The 22,449-nt window shown below is 39.6% G+C and overlaps 1 non-coding gene across 1 annotated transcript; it reads right to left on the reverse strand.

Annotated features, from left to right (window-relative positions):
• Positions 1-16,317: 16,317 nt before the first annotated feature.
• On the reverse strand, positions 16,318-16,425 carry LOC112804699 (small nucleolar RNA R71). Its single transcript, XR_003203315.1, has one exon. It is a non-coding gene; the product is annotated as a small nucleolar RNA R71 (small nucleolar RNA).
• Positions 16,426-22,449: the final 6,024 nt, after the last annotated feature.

The raw sequence follows: 22,449 nt of genomic DNA on the forward strand, positions 1-22,449 counted from the left end.
ACAGCACACCCTGGAGGAGAGCGCACTGGCGTTTAAACGCCAGTGAGGCTAGCAGATGGGCGTTTAACACCCAGTCTGGCACCATTCTGGGCGTTTAACGCCAGAAAGGGGCACCAGACTGGCGTTAAACGCCAGAAAAGGGCAAGAAGCTGGCGTTAAACGCCAGAAATTGGCACCAGCCCGGCGTTTAACGCCAGAAATGGCTAAAAACGCATTTTTGCATGCCATTTGGTGCAGGGATGACTTTTCCTTGACACCTCAGGATCTGTGGACCCCACAGGATCCCCACCTACCCCACCACTCTCTCTCTTCTTCACCCATTCACCAATCACCTCAACACCTCTTCCCCAAAAACCCTTCACCTACCAAATCCCATCTTTCTCTTCACCACTCACATCCATCCTTCATAAAACCCCACCTACCTCACCATTCAAATTCAAAACACTTTCCCTCCCAAACCACCCTCACATAGCCGAACCATAACCCTCCCCCACCCCTATATAAACTCATCTTCACCCCTTCATTTTCACACAACCTAACCACTACTTCTCCCCCTTTTGGCCGAAACACAGAGCCATCTCCTTCTCCTCTATTTCTTCTTCTTCTACTCTCTTCTTTCTTCTTTTGCTCGAGGAGGAGCAAACCTTTTAAGTTTGGTGTGGTAAAAGCATTGCTTTTTGTTTTTCCATAACCATTTATGGCATCCAAGGCCGGAGAAACCTCTAGAAAGAGGAAAGGGAAGGCAAAAGCTTCCACCTCCGAGTCATGGGAGATGGAAAGATTCATCTCAAGGGTGCATCAAGACCACTTCTATGAAGTTGTGGCCTTGAAGAAGGTGATCCCCGAGATCCCTTTCAAACTCAAAAAGGGTCAACTTTGATCAAAGGTTGGACCAAGTCCTCACAGTCATTTGTGAAGAGGGCGCCCAATGGAAGAGAGATTCAAGAGGGAAGCCGGTTCAATTGAGAAGGCATGACCTCAAACCCGTGGCTAGAGGATGGTTGGAGTTTATCCAACGCTCAATCATTCCCACTAGCAACCGGTCCGAAGTTACTATAGACCGGGCTATCATGATTCATAGCATCATGATTGGAGAAGAAATAGAAGTTCATGAGGTTATATCTCAAGAACTTTATAAGGTGGTGGACAAGTCTTCTACCTTGGCAAGGTTAGCCTTTCCTCATCTCATTTGTCACCTCTGTTATTCGGTTGGAGTTGACATAGAGGGAGACATCCCTATCAATGAGGACAAGCCCATCACTAAGAAGAGGATAGAGCACACAAGAGACCCTACTCATCATGAGATCCCTGAGATACCTCAAGGGATGCACTTTCCTCCACAAAACTATTGGGAGCAACTAAACACCTCCCTAGGAGAATTGAGTTCCAACATGGGACAATTAAGGGTAGAGCATCAAGAACACTCCATCATCCTCCATGAAATTAGAGAAGATCAAAGAATCATGAGAGAGGAGCAACAAAGACAAGGAAGAGACATTGAGGAGCTCAAGCACTCCATAGGATCTTCAAGAGGAAGAAAGAGCCGCTATCACTAAGGTGGACCCGTTCCTTAATTTCCTTGTTCTTTATTTTCCTGTTTTTCGAATTTTAGTGCTTATGTTTATCTATGTTTGTGTCTTGTGATCATTAGTGTCTTAGTGTCTATGCCTTAAAGTTATGAATGTCCTATGAATCCATCACCTTTCTTGAATGAAAAATGTTCTTAATTGAAAAAGAGAAGAATTGAATGAATTTTGAATTTTATAACAGTTTGATTATTTTGATGTGGTGGCAATACTTTTGTTTTCTGAATGTATGCTTAAACAGTGCATATGTCTTTTGAATTTGTGGTTCATGAATGTTGGCTCTTGAAAGAATGATGAAAAAGGAGACATGTTACTGAGGATCTGAAAAATCATAAAAATGATTCTTGAAGCAAGAAAAAGCAATGAAAAAAAAATTTCGAAAAAAAAGAGAGAAAGAAAAAGAAAGAGAAAAAGAAAGAAAAAAGAAAGAAATAAAGTTGTGATCCAAGGCAAAAAGAGTGTACTTAAGAACCCTGGACACCTCTAATTGGGGACTCTAGCAAAGCTGAGTCACAATCTGAAAAGGTTCACCCAATTATGTGTCTGTGGCATGTATGTATCCGGTGGTAATACTGGAAGACAGAGTGCTTTGGGCCACGGCCAAGACTCAATAAGTAGCTATGTTCAAGAATCATCATACTTTACTAGGAGAATCAATAACACTATCTGGATTCTAAGTTCCTAAAGAAGCCAATCATTCTGAATTTCAAAGGATAGAGTGAGATGCCAAAACTATTCAGAGGCAAAAAGCTAAAAGCCCCGCTCATCTAATTAATACTGATCTTCATAGATGTTTTTGGAATTCATTGCATATTCTCTTCTTTTTATTTTATTTGATTTTCAGTTGCTTGAGGACAAGCAACAATAACTTTGGTGTTGTGATGAGCGGATAATTTGTACGCTTTTTGGCATTGTTTTTAGTATGTTTTTAGTATGATCTAGTTAGTTTTTAGTATATTTTTATTAGTTTTTAGTTAAAATTCACTTTTCTGGACTTTACTATGAGTTTGTGTGTTTTTCTGTGATTTCAGGTATTTTCTGGCTGAAATTGAGGGACCTGAGCAAAAATCTGATTCAGAGACTAAAAAGGACTGCAGATGCTGTTGGATTCTGACCTCCCTGCACTCGAAGTGGATTTTCTGGAGCTACAGAAGCCCAATTGGCGCGCTCTCACCGGCGTTGGAAAGTAGACATCCTGGGCTTTCGAGCAATATATGATAGTCCATACTTTGCCCAAGATTTGATGGCCCAAACCGGCGTTCAAAGTCACCCTCAGAATTCCCAGCGTTAAACGCCGGAACTGGCACAAGAATGGGAGTTAAACGCCCAAACTGGCACCAAAGCTGGCGTTTAACTCCAAGAGGAGTCTCTACACGAAAATGCTTCAATGCTCAGCCCAAGCACACACCAAGAGGGCCCGGAAGTGGATTTTTATGTCATTTACTCATCTCTGTAAACCTTAGGCTACTAGTTTTCTATAAGTAGGACCTTTTACTATTGTATTGAGATATCTGGGGTAGCTACCTTTGTTCTTATGCTATCTTAGATCATTGGGAGGCTGGCCATTCGGCCATGCCTAGACCTTGTTCTTATGTATTTTCAACGGTGGAGTTTCTACACACCATAGATTAAGGTGTGGAGCTCTGCTGTACCTCGAGTATTAATGCAATTACTATTGTTCTTCTATTCAATTCCGCTTGTTCTTGTTCTAAGATATCACTTGTTCTTCAACTTGATGAATGTGATGATCCGTGACACTCATCATCATTCTCACCTATGAACGTGTGACTGACAACCACCTCCGTTCTAACTTCGATTGGGTGAATATCTCTTGGATTCTTTAACCGGAATCTTCGTGGTATAGGCTAGAACTGATGGCGGCATTCAAGAGAATTCGGAAGGTCTAACCTTGTCTGTGGTATTCTGAGTAGGATTCAATGATTGAATGACTGTGACGTGCTTCAAACTCCTGAGGGCGGGGCGTTAGTGACAGACGCAAAAGTATCACTGGATTCTATTCCGGCCTGATCGAGAACCGACAGATGGATAGCCGTGCCGTGACAGGGTGCGTTGAACATTTCCACTGAGAGGATGGGAGGTAGCCACTGACAACGGTGAAACCCTTGCTTAAGCTTGCCATGGAAAGGAGTAGGAAGGATTGGATGAAGACAGTAGGAAAGCAGAGAGACAGAAGGGAAGGCATCTTCATACGCTTATCTGAAATTCCTACCAATGAATTACATAAGTATCTCTATCTTTATCTTTATGTTTTATTCGCATATCACTATACCCATTTGAGTTTGCCTGACTAAGATTTACAAGGTGACCATAGCTTGCTTCATACCAACAATCTCTGTGGGATCGACCCTTACTCGCGTAAGGTTTATTACGTGGACGACCCAGTACACTTGCTGGTTAGTTGTGCGAAGTTGTAGTGATCACAATTTCGTGCACCAATACCCTTAAAGATAAGAAAAGATATTTTATTTTTTGATTTTTGAATTTAATGAAGAAAGAGAAAAACAATAAAAAGACACCAAACTTAAAACTTTTAGATCTAAAGCACCTACTATGCAAAAATTAGAAGGAAAAACACAAAGGGACACTAAACGTAAAAATTTTAAGATCAAAACAAAAAGAAAAACAAGACCACTTTGAAGATCAAGAAGAACACCAAGATCAAGAATCAAAAAATTCAAAAAACACAAGAACATGCAAAAGACACCAAACTTAAAAATTTTGAAAACCAAACTCAAAATATTCGAAAAATTAAAGAAAATACACAAGAAGACACCAATCTTAAAGATTGACACAAGACTCAAACAAAAAGACACTATTTTTGAAAAATTTCTTGAAAAAGGCCTCAAAGAAATCGAAAATTCAACCAAGAACACAAACAAAAGACTCAAACCAAAAACAAAGATTAAACAAAGAAAAGAAAAGAAAACAAAATTTGAAAAGGTTTTTGATTTCTCGAAAAAAAGAAAAATAAAATAAAAGACTCTAACAAAATTAAAGACAATACCTAATCTAAGGAACAAGATAATCCATCAGTTGTCCAAACTCAAACAATCCACGACAACGGTGCCAAAAAACTTGGTGGCATGAATCCCCATGCTTCGTACAGCTGAACCAGCAAGTGCATTGGGTCATCCAAGTAGTAGCTGAGTGAGACAGGGTCGACTCCACGAGGATTGTGATTTGAAGCAAGCTATGGTTATATTTCAGATCTTAGTCAGGCGGATAGAAGAGTTGTTGTATTTGTGAAATCTAAACTGGATTGATATGTTTAATTGCATAAAAGGAAATAAAGAAAAAAGGGTAATCAAAACTCAGAAGTCGTGTAAGTTGTGATAAGAAGGTGGTTAAGGCTTGGAGATGCTTTGTCCTTCTGGATTATCTCTGGTATTACTGTCTTCTTCAATTGTGAATGATTTCTTCTATAGCAGGCTGTATGTGATTGATGCTGGTTTGAGTAGCCGCCAATGCTCCTCCAGATCTGAACCCCAGGGTTAGTGCAGATCCAGTCTGATTGAAGGTGAAGGTCCTACAGTTCATTCTCCTTGGTGATCCTACTCAAAATGCCACAGAGAAAGTCGAATCTTCTGAATCAGAGGATGCTGCGCCTTTGGGTTCTAACCTCTACCATAGAGACCTTAATCTCCCCGTACTTCGGCTGAACTGGTGTCTCGAGAAGTCCCCAATGAAGTCGTGGATTAGCCGTCTAAGAGATGTATAATTCATTTGGTGGTTCATCATTATCCGATGAAAGACTCACTTTGAACCCATGTAGAATGTGATAACCTTATGCCAGTTCAATGCATTCATATTGATGAAGAACGAAGATACATCTTAGAATAGAGAATCAAATACGAATTGAGAAAGAACAGTAGTACTTTTATTAATCCATAAAACTCAGCAGGACTCCTCCCGTCAACCTAGGAGGTTTAGAAACTCATACTGATAGAAAATACAATGATAAAAATGTGTAAAGTGTGCGTTCCACCCCCCACCTTGATGAGAGGTGTAAAAGTCTTTAATACTAACTAATGACTAAGGATTGCATAAAAAGGGTAAAACAGTCTTTTAGTGCTAAAATCTACTTCTGGGGCCTACTTGGTGAGTGTTTGGGCTGAGCTTTGATGAGATACACGTGCTATGAGGTCTCTAGGGCATTGCACACTGGCTAGGAGGTCCTCTTTGGGCGTTTGGACGCTGGTCTCCTCCTTTGGGCGCTAGACGCCTGGACTGGGGCAGTAGGCTGGCATTGGATGCCTGTTTTGATCCTTCTATTCTGAAGCAAAGTATAGAATATTATACATTGCTGGAAAGCTCTGGAAGTCAGCTTTTTATATCCGTTGAGAATGCTCCATTTGGATTTATGTAGCTTTACAAAAGCTCTTCCGAGTGCAAGGAGGTCAGATCCGGACAGCATCTGCAGCACTTTCTCTATCTCTGAATCAGACTTTTGCTCCAGTTCCTCAATTTCAGCCAGAAAATGCCTGAAATTGCATAAAAACACACAAACTCAAAGTAGAATAAAAAAATGTGAATTTTACACTAAAACCTATAAAAACTTAATAAAAATTAAACAAAACATGCTAAAAACTATATGAAAATGATGCTCAAAAGCATATAAAATATCCGCTCATCATTAATCTGATGTTAAATCCAAGTTTTTTTATTTTTTTAAAACACAATTAGTAGTAAAATTCTATTTTTATTTTTTTTAAATTTATTTTTATTACACAATTAGTATTCAAATTCTAAATAATAGAAACCAAATAATGATTTTGTTAAATATCAAGTGTATGAATAAAATAAAAAGTCAAATAATAAAATACAATCAAATAGTCTAGAACAAAACCCTAATCACTATGGATCCTGATAGTTGTCATCGTCATCCTCCTAGTCCTACTGAGCCAGCGAACTAGGCGATGATGTTGGTGCCCCTACAGCAGCGTCCATGCCACCAGCACGCATCTGTTCGTGGTACACCACCATCTATTGCTGCATTTGTTGAACCCGCTCCAACTCCTGTCTAAGCTATATCCTGAGGAAATTTGTGTCTAACATACATGCGAGGACCTTGTTATACCTCTCTTCAGATTGCTGTAGCTGATGAGCTTGTTAGTGAAGGCTCTAGGTGACATTATGCACCTACTCTCTCAAATCGATGATGTCCTCAGGATCAATAGCGCATTTGGTGGCTGAGGTAGATGAAGCTCTCAATGTGGAGGTGCGGAGGTTGTTGGTAAAGAACGATCCCAGCCCCATAGATGTAATTCTTGTACGGCGAAATGCGATCTCACCAAACCGTGTCAGGATCGACAACCGAATGAGTAGAGCTGCTTTCGTCCTCTCCAATATGCTAAGATTGCTGGGTTGCAGCCTCCAATCTCTATATGCAGGACTTTTGTGTAACACATGTTATGATTAGGACAACAATTAATTGAAAAATTTATATCATATGATGTTGACTCACATAATGATCCACAGACCACTGATAAGCAAATCTCTCCTTGTTCTCCTTCAAGGTGTGAGTATACTTGAAGGTCTCTATTATCGTCGCATCACGATCTAACGACTTAGACTACACATGTTGAAATAATATGTTAAATCAAGTAATAATGACATTATAAGTCAAAGACAAACGAACATAATAACAAAATGAAACAAGTAACACACCAGCTTAACATTTGCCTTCATGAAAGTCATCGAGCCACCGATATACTTCGACGACCTTGTCGATGCCCTAGTAGCTATGTTTGTGAGAAAGTGATGCCTAAACCCCTCAATAGTCTTCCAATGGATGTACAATGTCTTTTTAATGTCCGGACGGAGCCAAATAGTGAGGTAGTCATGCCTCTCATGAACGTCCTAGATCATCTGCTGAAGCCACCTAGCCATCTGATGGTCGAAGATCTTCTTGACCATGGCATTGTGAGTCTTGTCCAATATAAATTTCTCCTACACAAAAAAATATTTAGCATCAGTTAATCAAAATTAAGTACCTAACTATGCAAAATAGAAGACATAAACTAAATAAGGTTTGAATATGTTGAGTTTTTACTGCCCATTTCTGAAACTATCGCTCTCTAGTCTCAGTAGAGATCTTCTTGTAGCTCGCCCATGGGTGGTCATACATCAACTTAATGATATTGGTACACTCCTGTGTACATGGATTGTTATTTGGCACAAACCCATCAATGGAAAACTTAATATTACAAACCACATATGTTGAATAAGAATATCAAAATAGATTGCATTTAAAAGACATTTAAATAGTACTCACGCCATCAAACCATCAAGCCAAATCATCATACGTACAACGGGAGGTAGTGGAGGGGCATCTGCCTGGAATCCATGAGAGGATTTCGGCACTACAGTGTCTATCGCTAGAGGTAGCGTCGTCGTCGAAGTAGTGGGTTGCTGAGCAGATGGAGGTGGTGTAGGAATCCACTTTGGTGAAGTAGTCGGACGACTTCCTGGAGGAGAGGGTGGCACAGCAGAAGGAGCCACATAGTTGGGGTCAGGAACCATGATGAACGGCTGATCCTGTGCACCCATTGCCCGTGACATTACAAGGGTAGTCAGAGTAGAGGGTGACGACTGAGAAGTCCCAAAGGCACCACTAGACACCCTCCCTCTACCCTGACAGCGAGGCTGATTCATGACACCTCTGCCTGTAATCATGTCTGCAAAGAGCATACCAGCAAACATATATGTCACAAACAATCATTACAAAAACAATTATTAAAAAATAAACTAATATGGGATTATATCAAGACATACACACCAAAAACTCAATTATTACAAACATTAGCATCGTAAGCAATCCACCATCGTAACTATTCAATATGCCTAATATGATCAACTAATGTAAATCACATGGTAACTATAAACATGCAATTTAAAATCTAAAATATTCATAAAGGCATATTCACAAGAAATTGGTGTATGAAATAAGTAAGAACAATATTTAATCAAAGTAAGAGGAACAAGTTCAAACACCAATGTAATTCCTATAACCAATACCACAAGATTAATTTATTCCTAATTTAACTCGAAACTAATTAAAAACATACAAAGTTGACATAATTAAGTTATTTAAAACCAATTTTATTAATCTTGTACTATTGGACAAAGCCTAAATTTTTCAAAAATTAAAAATTTTGGGCAATTAAAAACACATTACATCCAATCATCAATGCATAATAACAAGAATAATGTGGAAGTAAGAATTAATTTTTAAGAATTGAAGCAAAATTATTTTGAGAGCTCTTTGAGGCATTTCTTCAACATCAATTAACAAGTACAACACACTAGCAACAACAATTTGCAGCATTTCCAACAAAATTCCAAACAAACAGTTTTAATCAATCAAGCAATTCACAATTTCAAATATTTTTCAACAACATAAAACCTAGTACCCTAAATTTAACCTATCTTAACAACCTAAATCATAAAAATTAGAAAACTAAATTTAACTAACCATAAAATTGATTCAAAATTTAAAATTAAAATTCTAATCAAATCTAATCTAAATTAAACTAAAATTAGTTGAATTAAAAGAAAAGTTGGTTCGAGAACCTGCAACCGAGAATACAGAAATAGGGAAAACACACAGTAGCACTTGGAAGAAAGACTGGCAGGACGCAGCAACGATGTCACTGGAACCCAAGGCAGCGACAATGGCCCACAAGGTAGTAGCAATGGCAGCCCACAAGGATGCAGAGACGGCGGTCCACGAGGCAGCATTAATGGCGAAGGAACCTCTTGCAGCAATGGCGACATTACAAGGGAAAGGAGAGGGAGAACCAAGGTGAGAAAGAAGAAGAGAGGAGAGGGCGAAGTTGCAGAAGTGAGGGGAAGAGTTTCTAAATTCGAATTTCATTCAATTTTACCATCGGATTTACCAGCAGATAAATCCAACGGCAAGGTGCTAGTTGTTGTCCAAAATTCCGCGTTACATGTAACACCCTATCATACTTAGTATTATGCTTAAGTCATAAGACTGAGATAGTAAGGTATTACGACCTCTAAGAATAGTAATATATATAATAATAATAATAAAGAAAAAGATATTTAACTAGGAGCCTTGAAAAATGGGTAAAATAAAATCGCAAAATAAAAAGTGCAACGCTCAGAAAAGGATTACTTGCGTGCTAAGAAACCTAATAGGAACATGATAAAGATAAGCAAAAGAATAAAGGAAAACCAAGGAAGCAGCATAACTAGCCCCTGACTCAGCCTACGAAGCTAAGGCTGGCCGGAGGGTATATATATACATATAAACATACATAAGTGTTCTCAAATATCCCAAAATACACTATAATATTAAAATAACTCCTATCTCTCCCTCAACCTCTAAGAGGAGCAACATACATAAGTTACTTGGAGAGTAAGCTAAACATATATATACATATATACAACCAGAAGCCAAAATACACCCAGGGATTACTTCGCTTTCCAGGATCCAGACGCCTACCGAAGAGCCTCTCGACCGACATCTGAAAAACAAAAATACAATATGAAATGAGAACTGGAGGTTCTCAGCATGGTAAAAGTGCCACGCGTATAATAAATAAGGTCCTGAGAATGCCATAGGCAATCCTAGAACTCCGTTATACAATTATCCAACTTAATTACTAATTAGAAGCTATAAATAGGGGTAGGTATTCTAATTCTACCTAACTTACTCAATTTCAATCCACACTTATCGCCAAACCATTTCTCCATTTCCTCCATCCCTCCATCATCCATAACGTAACAGGAACAAACAACCAAACAAGTTCAAGCACAAGTAATGAACAGATAATACAAGTAGCAAATATACAAGTAGCAAGTGATATATATCAATTAGGCATTCCCAAATAAGGCATAGCAAACAAAGCACACATATGAATATGATGAATATCTATCCTACTGGCCGTGAGCTCACGTGTCGGTTATTTTGCCAGAACCCAACACATCTGGTAGCTAACCCAGACATTGATCTCTAGGTTGCGCATCTCCAGGAAGATCATAAACGAATGAGAGTGCCTTTCCACATCGAAGGAGTGTGCCTTTCCACCTTCTCCTGTAGGATATACGAAGGAGAGTGCCTTTACACATCGAAGGAGTGTGCCTTTCCACCTTGCAACCAGAGAAAAATGTGGGGAAAACAATACGAAAGAGAGTACATTTCCACCTTCCCCACATCTGCATCACGACAAGAGAGGGAACTTCCGTCCTCAACTTGACATATCGACCATTTTGGCCACACACAGTCATTCCCGAATCTCATCATTTATCAGCATCATTTCCTTACATTCATTCTTTATAGCCATAACAACATGTATTCATTTAGTTTTCACATCATTCTCTTATAATTCATCATGTTTACCCTTTCCGGGTCCCTACCAAACCATTTATCAAACTCTTCTCAACCTCTTTAATATCGAATAATCTTAAAATCAACCCAACTCTAACATTAAATCAATCACATCACACAAAGATTAAACTTTAACTTCTCGAACCCATGACTATCGATAAGACATCCCCGACACTGTATTTTCTTTTCTGTTTTTAATATAACAAATGAACTCGAAATTGGCAAACTTTATGTTCAGGCTTTCATCTTGAAATAATCTTTCTAACAAATCAAAGATCATAATTTTCTAATTTCTCTAGCCTTAGGAATAAAGGAAAAATCGTGACTGCTCTGCAGTGCATAAAACCAGAAAAACAGCAACAGCATGTGATATTCAAAATTCAATATAAAATCTAAGTTAAATCGAATGACTCTATAAATTATTGTAGTTAAACTTTACTCATTCAGGTTTCTTTCTCAATTGGTTATGAGTAAATACCATTTTTAATGAAGAAGTTACATTACCTGGAAATTAAGTAATAATGAGTCAAAATCTGTTTTAGAAACCAACAAGCTTAGTACCTTTCAATATGAATAACTTTTATTACAAAACTCCAATTAAGCTAAATTTTGATTTAAAAACTCCTAACTCATCCAGGAACAAGTGTGTCTTAGTTGCAACTCAATTTCTATTCAATTCTAAGAGTTACAAGCATTGGAAGTTGGTGCATAACTTGCTGAAATCTGTTTCTTTTCAGCTTTGACCACCAATATACAAAATTTCACAACTCCCAATCCTCGACTCCTAAAATTCTGAAGTTTTAGAGAAATAAAGAAAGTTAATCAAATTTATAAAAAAATCAGTTTTGCTCCAAAACTCAACTCGTAGAAGTTGTAGCAAGACAAACAAGTTGCTGCCATGTTTGACCTTTTCTGCTGCTGGACAGATTTAACAACCTAACTTTAAAAATTTACCATAAATTGTATATTTAACAAAAAGGTCCCAAATTTTTCAGTTTACTTCCTTATATTCCCAAGTTTAGTCCAAACTTGGTCTCATGCAATTCTGATCATACATAATTAGTTACAGTATATGCAATACCACCACAACACAACTCTACATCCTTATTAACAAATACCAATCCTAATCCATCATAAATAAATATAAGAGCACACCATTAATAACTTCCACACCTCATAATTCCAATATATATCTACCAACAAATCTATTCCAACAACATTACAAGGCTAATCATTAAATACAACAAACAATTCAACTTATCCTATGGTTCCTCTAACCTAAGCTTTCACAACACCGTAAATATTAAACGTGCGAAACTTAAGCCATACCTTGGCGGATCACTGATGAGCGGATAATTTGTATACTTTTTGGCATTGTTTTTAGTATGTTTTTGTTATGATCTAGTTAGTTTTTAGTATATTTTTATTAGTTTTTAGTTAAAATTCACTTTTCTGGACTTTACTATGAGTTTGTGTGTTTTTCTGTGATTTCAGGTATTTTCTGGCTGAAATTGAGGGACCTGAGCAAAAATCTGATTCAGAGACCAAAAAGGACTGCAGATGCTGTTGGATTCTGACCTCCCTGCACTCGAAGTGGATTTTCTGGAGCTACAGAAGCCCAATTGGCGCGCTCTCAACGGCGTTGAAAAGTAGACATCCTGGGCTTTCCAGCAATATATGATAGTCCATACGTTGCCCAAGATTTGATGGCCCAAACCGGCGTTTAAAGTCACCTCAAGAAATCCCAGCGTTAAACGCTGGAACTGGCACCCAAATGGGAGTTAAACGCCCAAACTGGCACCAAAGCTGGCGTTTAACTCCAAGAAGAGTCTCTGCACGAAATTTGCTTCATTGCTCAGCCCAAGCACACACCAAGTGGGCCCGGAAGAGGATTTTTATGTCATTTACTCATTTCTGTACACCTTAGGCTACTAGTTTTCTATAAGTAGGACCTTTGACTATTGTATTAGAAATCTTTTGATCACTTGAGATCTCTAGATCATCTTTGGACATTTTAGTTCTTAGATCATTGGGAGGCTGGCCATTCGGCCATGCCTAGACCTTATGCTTATGTATTTTTAACGGTGGAGTTTCTACACACCATAGATTAAGGTGTGGAGCTCTGCTGTACCTCGAGTATTAATGCAATTACTATTGTTCTTCCATTCAATTCCGCTTGTTCTTTATCCAAGATATCACTTGTTCTTCAACTTGATGAAGGTGATGATTGTCACGAATCATCACCATTCCCACCCATGAACAAAGTGACTGACAACCACTCTTGTTCTACAAGCGTTCAAGGCCCTAGTGAATATCTCTTGGATTCCTGATTGCACGATGCATGGTTGATCGCCTGACAACCGAGTGCTCGTCTGACAAACGAGCCAACCATTCCGTGAGATCAGAGTCTTCGTGGTATAGGCGAGAACTGATGGCGGCATTCAAGAGAATCCGGAAGGTCTAACCTTGTATGTGGTATTCTGAGTAGGATTCAATGATTGAATGACTGTGACGTGCTTCAAACTCCTGAGGGCGGGGCGTTAGTGACAGACGCAAAAGAATCACTGGATTCTATTCCGGCCTGATTGAGAACCGACAGATGAATTCCGCTATGCTGTGACAGAGCATATGCTATCGCTTTCACTGAGAGGATGGGAGGTAGCCATTGACAACGGTGAAACCCTTGCTTAAGCTTGCCATGGAAAGGAGTAAGAAGGATTGGATGAAGACAGTAGGAAAGCAGAGAGACGGAAGGGAAGGCATCTTCATGCGCTTATCTGAAGTTCCTACCAATGAAATACATAAGTATCTCTATCTTTACGTTTATGTTATTTTCGTTCATCACCATTACCATTTGAGTTTGCCTGACTAAGATTTACAAGATGACCATAGCTTGCTTCAATACTAACAATATCCGTGGGATCGACCCTTACTCGCGTAAGGTTTATTACTTGGACGACCCAGTGCACTTGCTGGTTAATTGTGCGAAGTTGTGTAATGCCATGGTACTGAACTACCAAGTTTTTGGGGTTCATGACCGGGGATTATGAGAGTTGTGAAAAAGTATTGTTCACAATTTCGCGCACCAAGTTTTTGGCGCCGTTGCCGGGGATTGTTCATGTTTTGAGCAAGCTTTTGGTAACATCAGTGCCAAGATCCGGCAACAACATCAAGTTTTTGGTGTTATTGCCAGGGATTGTTCAGGCTGGACAACTGACGGTTCATCTTGTTGCTTAGATTAGGTATTTATTTTTTTTTCGAAATTCTTGAAGATGAATTCTAGAGTTTCATGATGATTTGTTGAAATCTGGCTGGCTGAGAAGCCATGTCTAATTTCATTGGACCGAGGTTTCAACTTATCACCACAAGAGCTTGTTGATTTCTTATCAATCTTGCTTTTGGAGCAGTGATCTACTAAGGCTTGGCTGGCCTCTGGCCATGTCTAGTGTTTTGGACCGAAGCTTTCTTTGAAAGCTTGGCTGGCTGTGAAGCCATGTCTAATTCCTGGACCGGAGTCTTAGACTAACATTGCACTGATTCCTGGAATTCTCATTAAGAATTTTGATATCTTTTTCCATTTAATTTTCGAAAAACACAAAAAAAAAATTTTACAAATTTCTAAAATCCAAAAATATTTCTTGTTTGAGTCTAGTGTCTCATCATAAGTTTGGTGTCAATTGCATGCATTCATGTGTCTGAAGGATCTTCAAGATGTTCTTGATGATTTACTTGCTCTGATCTTTGAAATTCTATTGACTTGATTGTTTTGTGTGTCTCATATGCATTTTCATTTTGTTAGTGTCAGTAGTATACAAACTGCTAAGTTTGGTGTCTTGCATGCATTGTTATTTGATTCTTGTTGCATTTTGGTTTGTCCTTATTATTAAAAAAAATCCAAAAATATTTTTAATTTGTGTCCTTTCAAGTCAATAATACAGAGAATTGAAGATTCAGAACATACAGCAGAGGAATTGCACAGAAAAAGCTGGGCGTTCAAAACGCCCAGTGAAGAAGGACAGACTGGCGTTTAAACGCCAGCCAGGGTACCTGGTTGGGCGTTTAACGCCCAAAAGGGTAGTATTTTGGGCGTTAAACGCCAGAATGGATACCATTCTGGGCGTTTAACGCCAGGATGGCTAGAAGGGAAGATTTTGTTTTCAAATCAATTTTTTTCTAAGTTTTCAAAATCTTTTCAAAATCAAATCTTTTTCAAATCAATTTTCCAATCAAATCTTCTTCAAAACCAATTTCTTTCCATTTTTAAAGATACTTACTATCAATTAATGATTTGATTCAACATTTCAAGTATGTTGCCTTTTCTGTTGAGAAAGGTTTAATGTTTGAATCATATCTTTTCTTGTTAGTCAAGTTTTTAATTTTCAAATCAAATCTTTTAAAATGTTTTTCAAATCATATCTTCTCAATCACATTTTTTTTTTAAATCAATCATATCTTCTTAACCACATCTTTTTCAGAATAGTTTTCAATCAAATCTTTTTAATTTCTAATTTCAAAATCTTTTTCAAAAACCACTTGATTTCTTTTCCATTTTCATTTTCGAAAATTAAGTAATGTTTTTCAAAAATGTTTTCAAAATTTTTCACTTAATTTTCGAAAATGACTTCCCTCCTTCTCACATCCTTCTATTTATGGACTAACACTATCCTTTAATGCAAAATTCGAACTCCATTCTCTCTGATAAGTTCGAATTTTCCACTTCTGTCTTCTACTCTTCTTTCCCTCTGACACCTAAAGGAATCTCTATACTGTGACATAGAGGATTCCACATTTTCTTGTTCTCCTCTCTTTCTTATGAGCAGGAGCAAAGACAAAGGCATTCTTGTTGAGGCTGATCCTGAACCTGAAAGGACCTTGAAGAGAAAGCTAAGAGAAGCCAAAGCACAACTCTCTTTAGAGCACCTGACCGAATTCTTCAAGGAAGAAGAACAAATGGCAGCCGAAAACAACAACAATGCCAACAATGCAAGGAAGGTGCTGGGTGACTTTACTGCACCTACTCCCGACTTCTATGGGAGAAGCATCTCTATCCCTGCCATTGGAGCAAACAACTTGGAGCTTAAGCCTCAATTAGTTTCTCTAATGCAACAGAATTGCAAGTTCCATGGACTTCCACTGGAAGATCCTCATCAGTTTTTAGCTGAGTTCTTGCAAATCTGTGACACAGTCAAGACTAATGGGGTTGACCCTGAGGTCTACAGACTGATGCTATTCCCTTTTGCTGTAAGAGACAGAGCTAGAACATGGTTGGATTCTCAACCTAAAGAAAGCCTGGACTCTTGGGAAAAGCTAGTCAATGCCTTCTTGGCAAAGTTCTTTCCACCTCAAAAATTGAGTAAGCTTAGAGTGGAAGTCCAAACCTTCAGACAGAAGGAAGGAGAATCCCTCTATGAAGCTTGGGAAAGATACAAACAATTAATCAGAAAATGTCCTTCTGATATGCTTTCTGAATGGAGCATCATAGGTATTTTCTATGATGGTCTCTCTGAACTGTCCAAGATGTCTTTGGATAGCTCTTCTGGAAGATCTCTTCATCTGAAGAAGACACCTACTGAAGCTCAGGAACTGATTGAAATGGTTGCAAATAACCAATTCATGTACACTTCTGAAAGAAATCCTGTGAACAATGGGACTAGTCAGAAGAAAGGAGTTCTTGAGATGGATACTCTGAATGCCATATTGGCTCAGAACAAAATATTGACTCAACAAGCCAATATGATTTCTCAAAGTCTGTCTGGAATGCAAAATGCACCAAGCAGTACTAAGGAAGCTTCATCTCAGGAAGAAGCCTATGATCCTGAGAACCCTTCAATAGAAGAGGTGAATTACATGGGAGAACCCTATGGAAACACCTACAATCCTTCATGGAGGAATCATCCAAATCTTTCATGGAAGGATCAACAGAGACCTCAACAAGGTTTCAATAACAATAATGGTGGAAGAAACAGGTTTAGCAATAGCAAGCCTTTTCCATCATCTTCTCAGCAACAGACAGAGAGCTCTAAGTAGAATACCTCTGACTTAGCAACAATGGTCTCTGATCTAATCAAAACCACACAAAGTTTCATGACTGAAACTAGATCCTCCATTAGGAATTTGGAAGGACAAGTGGGTCAGCTGAGCAAGAAAATTACTGAACTCCCTCCAAGCACTCTCCCAAGCAATACTGAAGAAAATCCAAAAGGAGAGTGCAAAGCCATCAACTTGGCCGAATCCTGGGAGGAAGGAGAAGCAGTGAACGCCACTGAGGAAGGCCTCACTGGACGTCCACTGACCTCCAATGAGTTTCCCAATGAGGAAACATGGGAATCTGAGGCTCAAACTGAGACCATAGAGATTCCATTGGACTTACTTCTGCCATTCATGAGCTCTGATGAGTATTCTTCCTCTGAAGAGGATGAGTATGTCACTGAGGAGCAAGTTGCTAAATACCTTGGAGCAATCATGAAGTTAAATGACAAGTTATTTGGAAATGAGACTTGGGAGGATGAACCCCCTTTGCTCACCAAAGAACTGGGTGACTTGTCTAGGCAGAAACTGCCTCAAAAGAGGCAGGAGCCTGGAAAGTTTTCTATACCTTGTACCATAGGCACCATGACCTTCAAGAAGGCCTTGTGTGACTTAGGGTCAAGTGTAAACCTCATGCCCCTCTCTGTAATGGAGAAATTAGGGATCTTTGAGGTGTAAGCTGCAAAAATCTCACTAGAGATGGCAGACAACTCAAGAAAACAAGCCTATGGACTTGTAGAGGATGTTCTAGTTAAAGTTGAAGACCATTACATCCCTACTGATTTCATAGTCCTAGAGACTGGGAAGAGCATGGATGAATCCATCATCCTTGGCAGACCCTTCCTAGCCACAGCAAAGGCTGTGATTGATGTTGATAGAGGAGAGTTGATCATTCAAGTGAATGAAGAGTCCTTGGTGTTTAAGGCCCAAGGATACCCCTCTGTCATCATGGAGAGGAAGCATGAAGAGCTTCTCTCCAAACAGAGCCAAACAGAGCCCCCACAGTCAAACTCTAAGTTTGGTGTTGGGAGGCCACAGCCAAACTTTAAGTTTGGTGTTGAACCCCCACATTCAAACTCTAAGTTTGGTGTTGGGAGGTTCCAACACGGTTCTGAGCATTTCTGAGGCTCCATGAGAGTCCTCTGTCAAGCTAGTGACAATAAAGAAGCGCTTGTTGGGAGGCAACCCAATGTTTTATAATTAACTATTTTCTTTTGTTATTTTATCTTTTTGTAGGTTGATGATCATAAGAAGTCACAAAAACAATGAAAAAAGCAAAAACAGAATGAAAAACAGGAAGAAAAACAGCACACCCTGGAGGAAGATGCTGCTAGCGTTTAAACGCCAGTAAGCCTAGCAGTTGGGCGTTTAACACCCAGTCTGGCACCATTCTGGGCGTTTAACGCCAGAAAGGGGCACCAGACTGGCGTTAAACGCCAGGAAAGGGCAAGAACCTGGCGTTAAACGCCAGGAATGGGCACCAGCCCGGCGTTTAACGCCAGAAATGGCTCAAAACGTGAATTTTGATGCCATTTGGTGCAGGGATGACTTTTTCTTGACACCACAGGATCTGTGGACCCCACAGGACCCTACCATCACTCTCTCTCTTCTTCCCCCATTCACCAATCACCTCAACACCTCTTCCCCAAAAACCCTTCACCTATCAAATCCCATCTTTCTCTTCACCACTCACATCCATCCTTCATAAATCCCCACCAACCTCACCCTTCAAATTCAAACCACTTTCCCTCCCAAACCCACCCATGATCGCCGAACCATTACCCCCCTCTCTCCTATATATACCCTTCTTCAACCCTTCATTTTCACACAACCTACACACCACCATCTCCCCCCTTCCTCATTTCTTCTTCTTCTACTCTCTTCTTTCTTCTTTTGCTCGAGGACGAGCAAACATTTTAAGTTTGGTGTGGTAAAAGCGTTGCTTTTTCATTTTTCCATAACCATTATGGCATCCATGGCCGGAGAAACCTCTAGAAAGAGGAAAGGGAAGGCAAAAGCTTCCACCTCCGAGTCATGGGAGATGGATAGATTCATCTCAAGGGTGCATCAAGACCACTTCTATGAAGTTGTGGCCTTGAAGAAGGTGATCCCCGAGGTCCCCTTTTCACTCAAAAAGGGTGAATATCCGGAGATCCGACATGAGATCCGAAGAAGAGGTTGGGAAGTTCTTACCAACCCCATTCAACAAGTTGGAATCTTGATGGTTCAAGAGTTCTATGCCAATGCATGGATCACCAAGAACCATGACCAAAGTGTGAACCCGAATCCAAAGAATTATCTTACTATGGTTCGGGGGAAATACTTGGATTTTAGTCCGGAGAGTGTGAGGGTGGCGTTCAACTTGCCTATAATGCAAGGAGATGAACATCCTTACACTAGAAGGGTCAACTTTGATCAAAGGTTGGACCAAGTCCTCACAGTCATATGTGAAGAGGGCGCACAATGGAAGCAAGATTCAAGGGGAAAGCCGGTTCAATTAAGAAGGCATGACCTCAAGCCCGTGGCTAGAGGATGGTTAGAGTTCATACAACGCTCAATCATTCTCACTAGCAACCGGTCCGAAGTTACCATAGACCGGGCTATCATGATTCATAGCATCATGATTGGAGAAGAAATAGAGGTTCATGAGGTTATAGCCCAAGAACTCTATAAGGTGGCGGACAAGTCCTCTACCTTGGCAAGGTTAGCCTTTCCTCATCTCATTTGTCACCTCTGTTATTCAGTTGGAGTTGACATAGAGGGAGACACCCCCATTGAGGAGGACAAGCCCATCACTAAGAAGAGGATGGAGCACACAAGAGATCCCACTCATCATGAGATCCCTGAGATTCCTCAAGGGATGCACTTCCCTCCACAAAACTATTGGGAGCAACTAAACATCTCCCTAGGAGAATTGAGTTCCAACATGGGACAACTAAGGGTGGAGCACCAAGAACACTCCATCATCCTTCATGAGATTAGAGAAGATCAAAGAATCATGAGGGAGGAGCAACAAAGACAAGGAAGAGACATTGAGGAGCTCAAGCACTCCATAGGATCTTCAAGAGCAAGAAAGAGCCGCCATCATTAAGGTGGACCCGTTCTTTGATTTCCTTGTTATTTGTTCTTCTGTTTTTCGAATTTTTAGTGCTTATGTTTATCCATGTTTGTGTCTTGTGATCATTCGTGTCTTAGTGTCTATGCCTTAAAGTTATGAATGTCCTATGAATCCATCACCTTTCTTAAATAAAAATGTGCTTAATTGAAAAAGGAAGAATTGCATGAATTTTGAATTTTATAACAGTTTAATTATTTTGATGTGGTGGCAATATTTTTGTTCTCTGAATGTATGCTTAAACAGTGCATATATATATCTTGAATTTGTGGTTCATGAATGTTGGCTCTTGAAAGAATGATGAAAAAGGAGACATGTTACTGAGGATCTGAAAAATCATTAAAATGATTCTTGAAGCAAGAAAAAAGCCTTTCTATTCAAAAAAAAAAAAATTCGAAAAAAAAAAGGAGAACGAAAAAAAAATAGAGAAATAAGAGTTGTGATCCAAGGCAAATAAGAGTGTGCTTAAGAACCTTGGACACCTCTAATTGGGGACTTTAGCAAAGCTGAGTCACAATCTGAAAAGGTTCACCCAATTATGTGTCTGTGGCATGTATGTATCCGGTGGTAATACTGGAAGACAGAGTGCTTTGGGCCACAGCCAAGACTCAATAAGTAGCTTTGTTCAAAAATCATCATACTTTACTAAGAGAATCATTAACACTATCTGGACTCTGAGTTCCTAAAGAAGCCAATCATTCTGAATTTCAAAGGATAGAGTGAGATGCCAAAACTATTCAGAGGCAAAAAGTTAAAAGCCCCGCTCATCTAATTAATACTGATCTTCATAGATGTTTTTGGGATTCATTGCATATTCTCTTCCTTTTTTCTTATTTGATTCTCAGTTGCTTGGGGACAAGCAACAATTTATGTTTGGTGTTGTGATGAGCGGATAATTTGTATACTTTTTGGCATTGTTTTTAGTATGTTTTTGTTATGATCTAGTTAGTTTTTAGTATATTTTTATTAGTTTTTAGTTAAAATTCACTTTTCTGGACTTTACTATGAGTTTGTGTGTTTTTCTGTGATTTCAGGTATTTTCTGGCTGAAATTGAGGGACCTGAGCAAAAATCTGATTCAGAGACCAAAAAGGACTGCAGATGCTGTTGGATTCTGACCTCCCTGCACTCGAAGTGGATTTTCTGGAGCTACAGAAGCCCAATTGGCGCGCTCTCAACGGCGTTGGAAAGTAGACATCCTGGGCTTTCCAGCAATATATGATAGTCCATACTTTGCCCAAGATTTGATGGCCCAAACCGGCGTTCAAAGTCACCTCAAGAAATCCCAGCGTTAAACGCTGGAACTGGCACCCAAATGGGAGTTAAACGCCCAAACTGGCACCAAAGCTGGCGTTTAACTCCAAGAAGAGTCTCTGCACGAAATTTGCTTCATTGCTCAGCCCAAGCACACACCAAGTGGGCCCGGAAGAGGATTTTTATGTCATTTACTCATTTCTGTACACCTTAGGCTACTAGTTTTCTATAAGTAGGACCTTTGACTATTGTATTAGAAATCTTTTGATCACTTGAGATCTCTAGATCATCTTTGGACATTTTAGTTCTTAGATCATTGGGAGGCTGGCCATTCGGCCATGCCTAGACCTTATGCTTATGTATTTTCAACGGTGGAGTTTCTACACACCATAGATTAAGGTGTGGAGCTCTGCTGTACCTCGAGTATTAATGCAATTACTATTGTTCTTCCATTCAATTCCGCTTGTTCTTTATCCAAGATATCACTTGTTCTTCAACTTGATGAAGGTGATGATTGTCACGAATCATCACCATTCCCACCCATGAACAAAGTGACTGACAACCACTCTTGTTCTACAAGCGTTCAAGGCCCTAGTGAATATCTCTTGGATTCCTGATTGCACGATGCATGGTTGATCGCCTGACAACCGAGTGCTCGTCTGACAAACGAGCCAACCATTCCGTGAGATCAGAGTCTTCGTGGTATAGGCGAGAACTGATGGCGGCATTCAAGAGAATCCGGAAGGTCTAACCTTTTCTGTGGTATCCTGAGTAGGATTCAATGACTGAATGACTGTGACGTGCTTCAAACTCCTGAGGGCGGGGCGTTAGTGACAGACGCAAAAGAATCACTGGATTCTATTCCGGCCTGATTGAGAACCGACAGATGAATTCCGCTATGCTGTGACAGAGCATATGCTATCGCTTTCACTGAGAGGATGGGAGGTAGCCATTGACAACGGTGAAACCCTTGCTTAAGCTTGCCATGGAAAGGAGTAAGAAGGATTGGATGAAGACAGTAGGAAAGCAGAGAGACGGAAGGGAAGGCATCTTCATGCGCTTATCTGAAGTTCCTACCAATGAAATACATAA

The sequence above is a fragment of the Arachis hypogaea genome, chromosome 5, assembly GCF_003086295.3.
Source record: "Arachis hypogaea cultivar Tifrunner chromosome 5, arahy.Tifrunner.gnm2.J5K5, whole genome shotgun sequence".
NCBI classification, from domain to species: domain Eukaryota; kingdom Viridiplantae; phylum Streptophyta; class Magnoliopsida; order Fabales; family Fabaceae; genus Arachis; species Arachis hypogaea.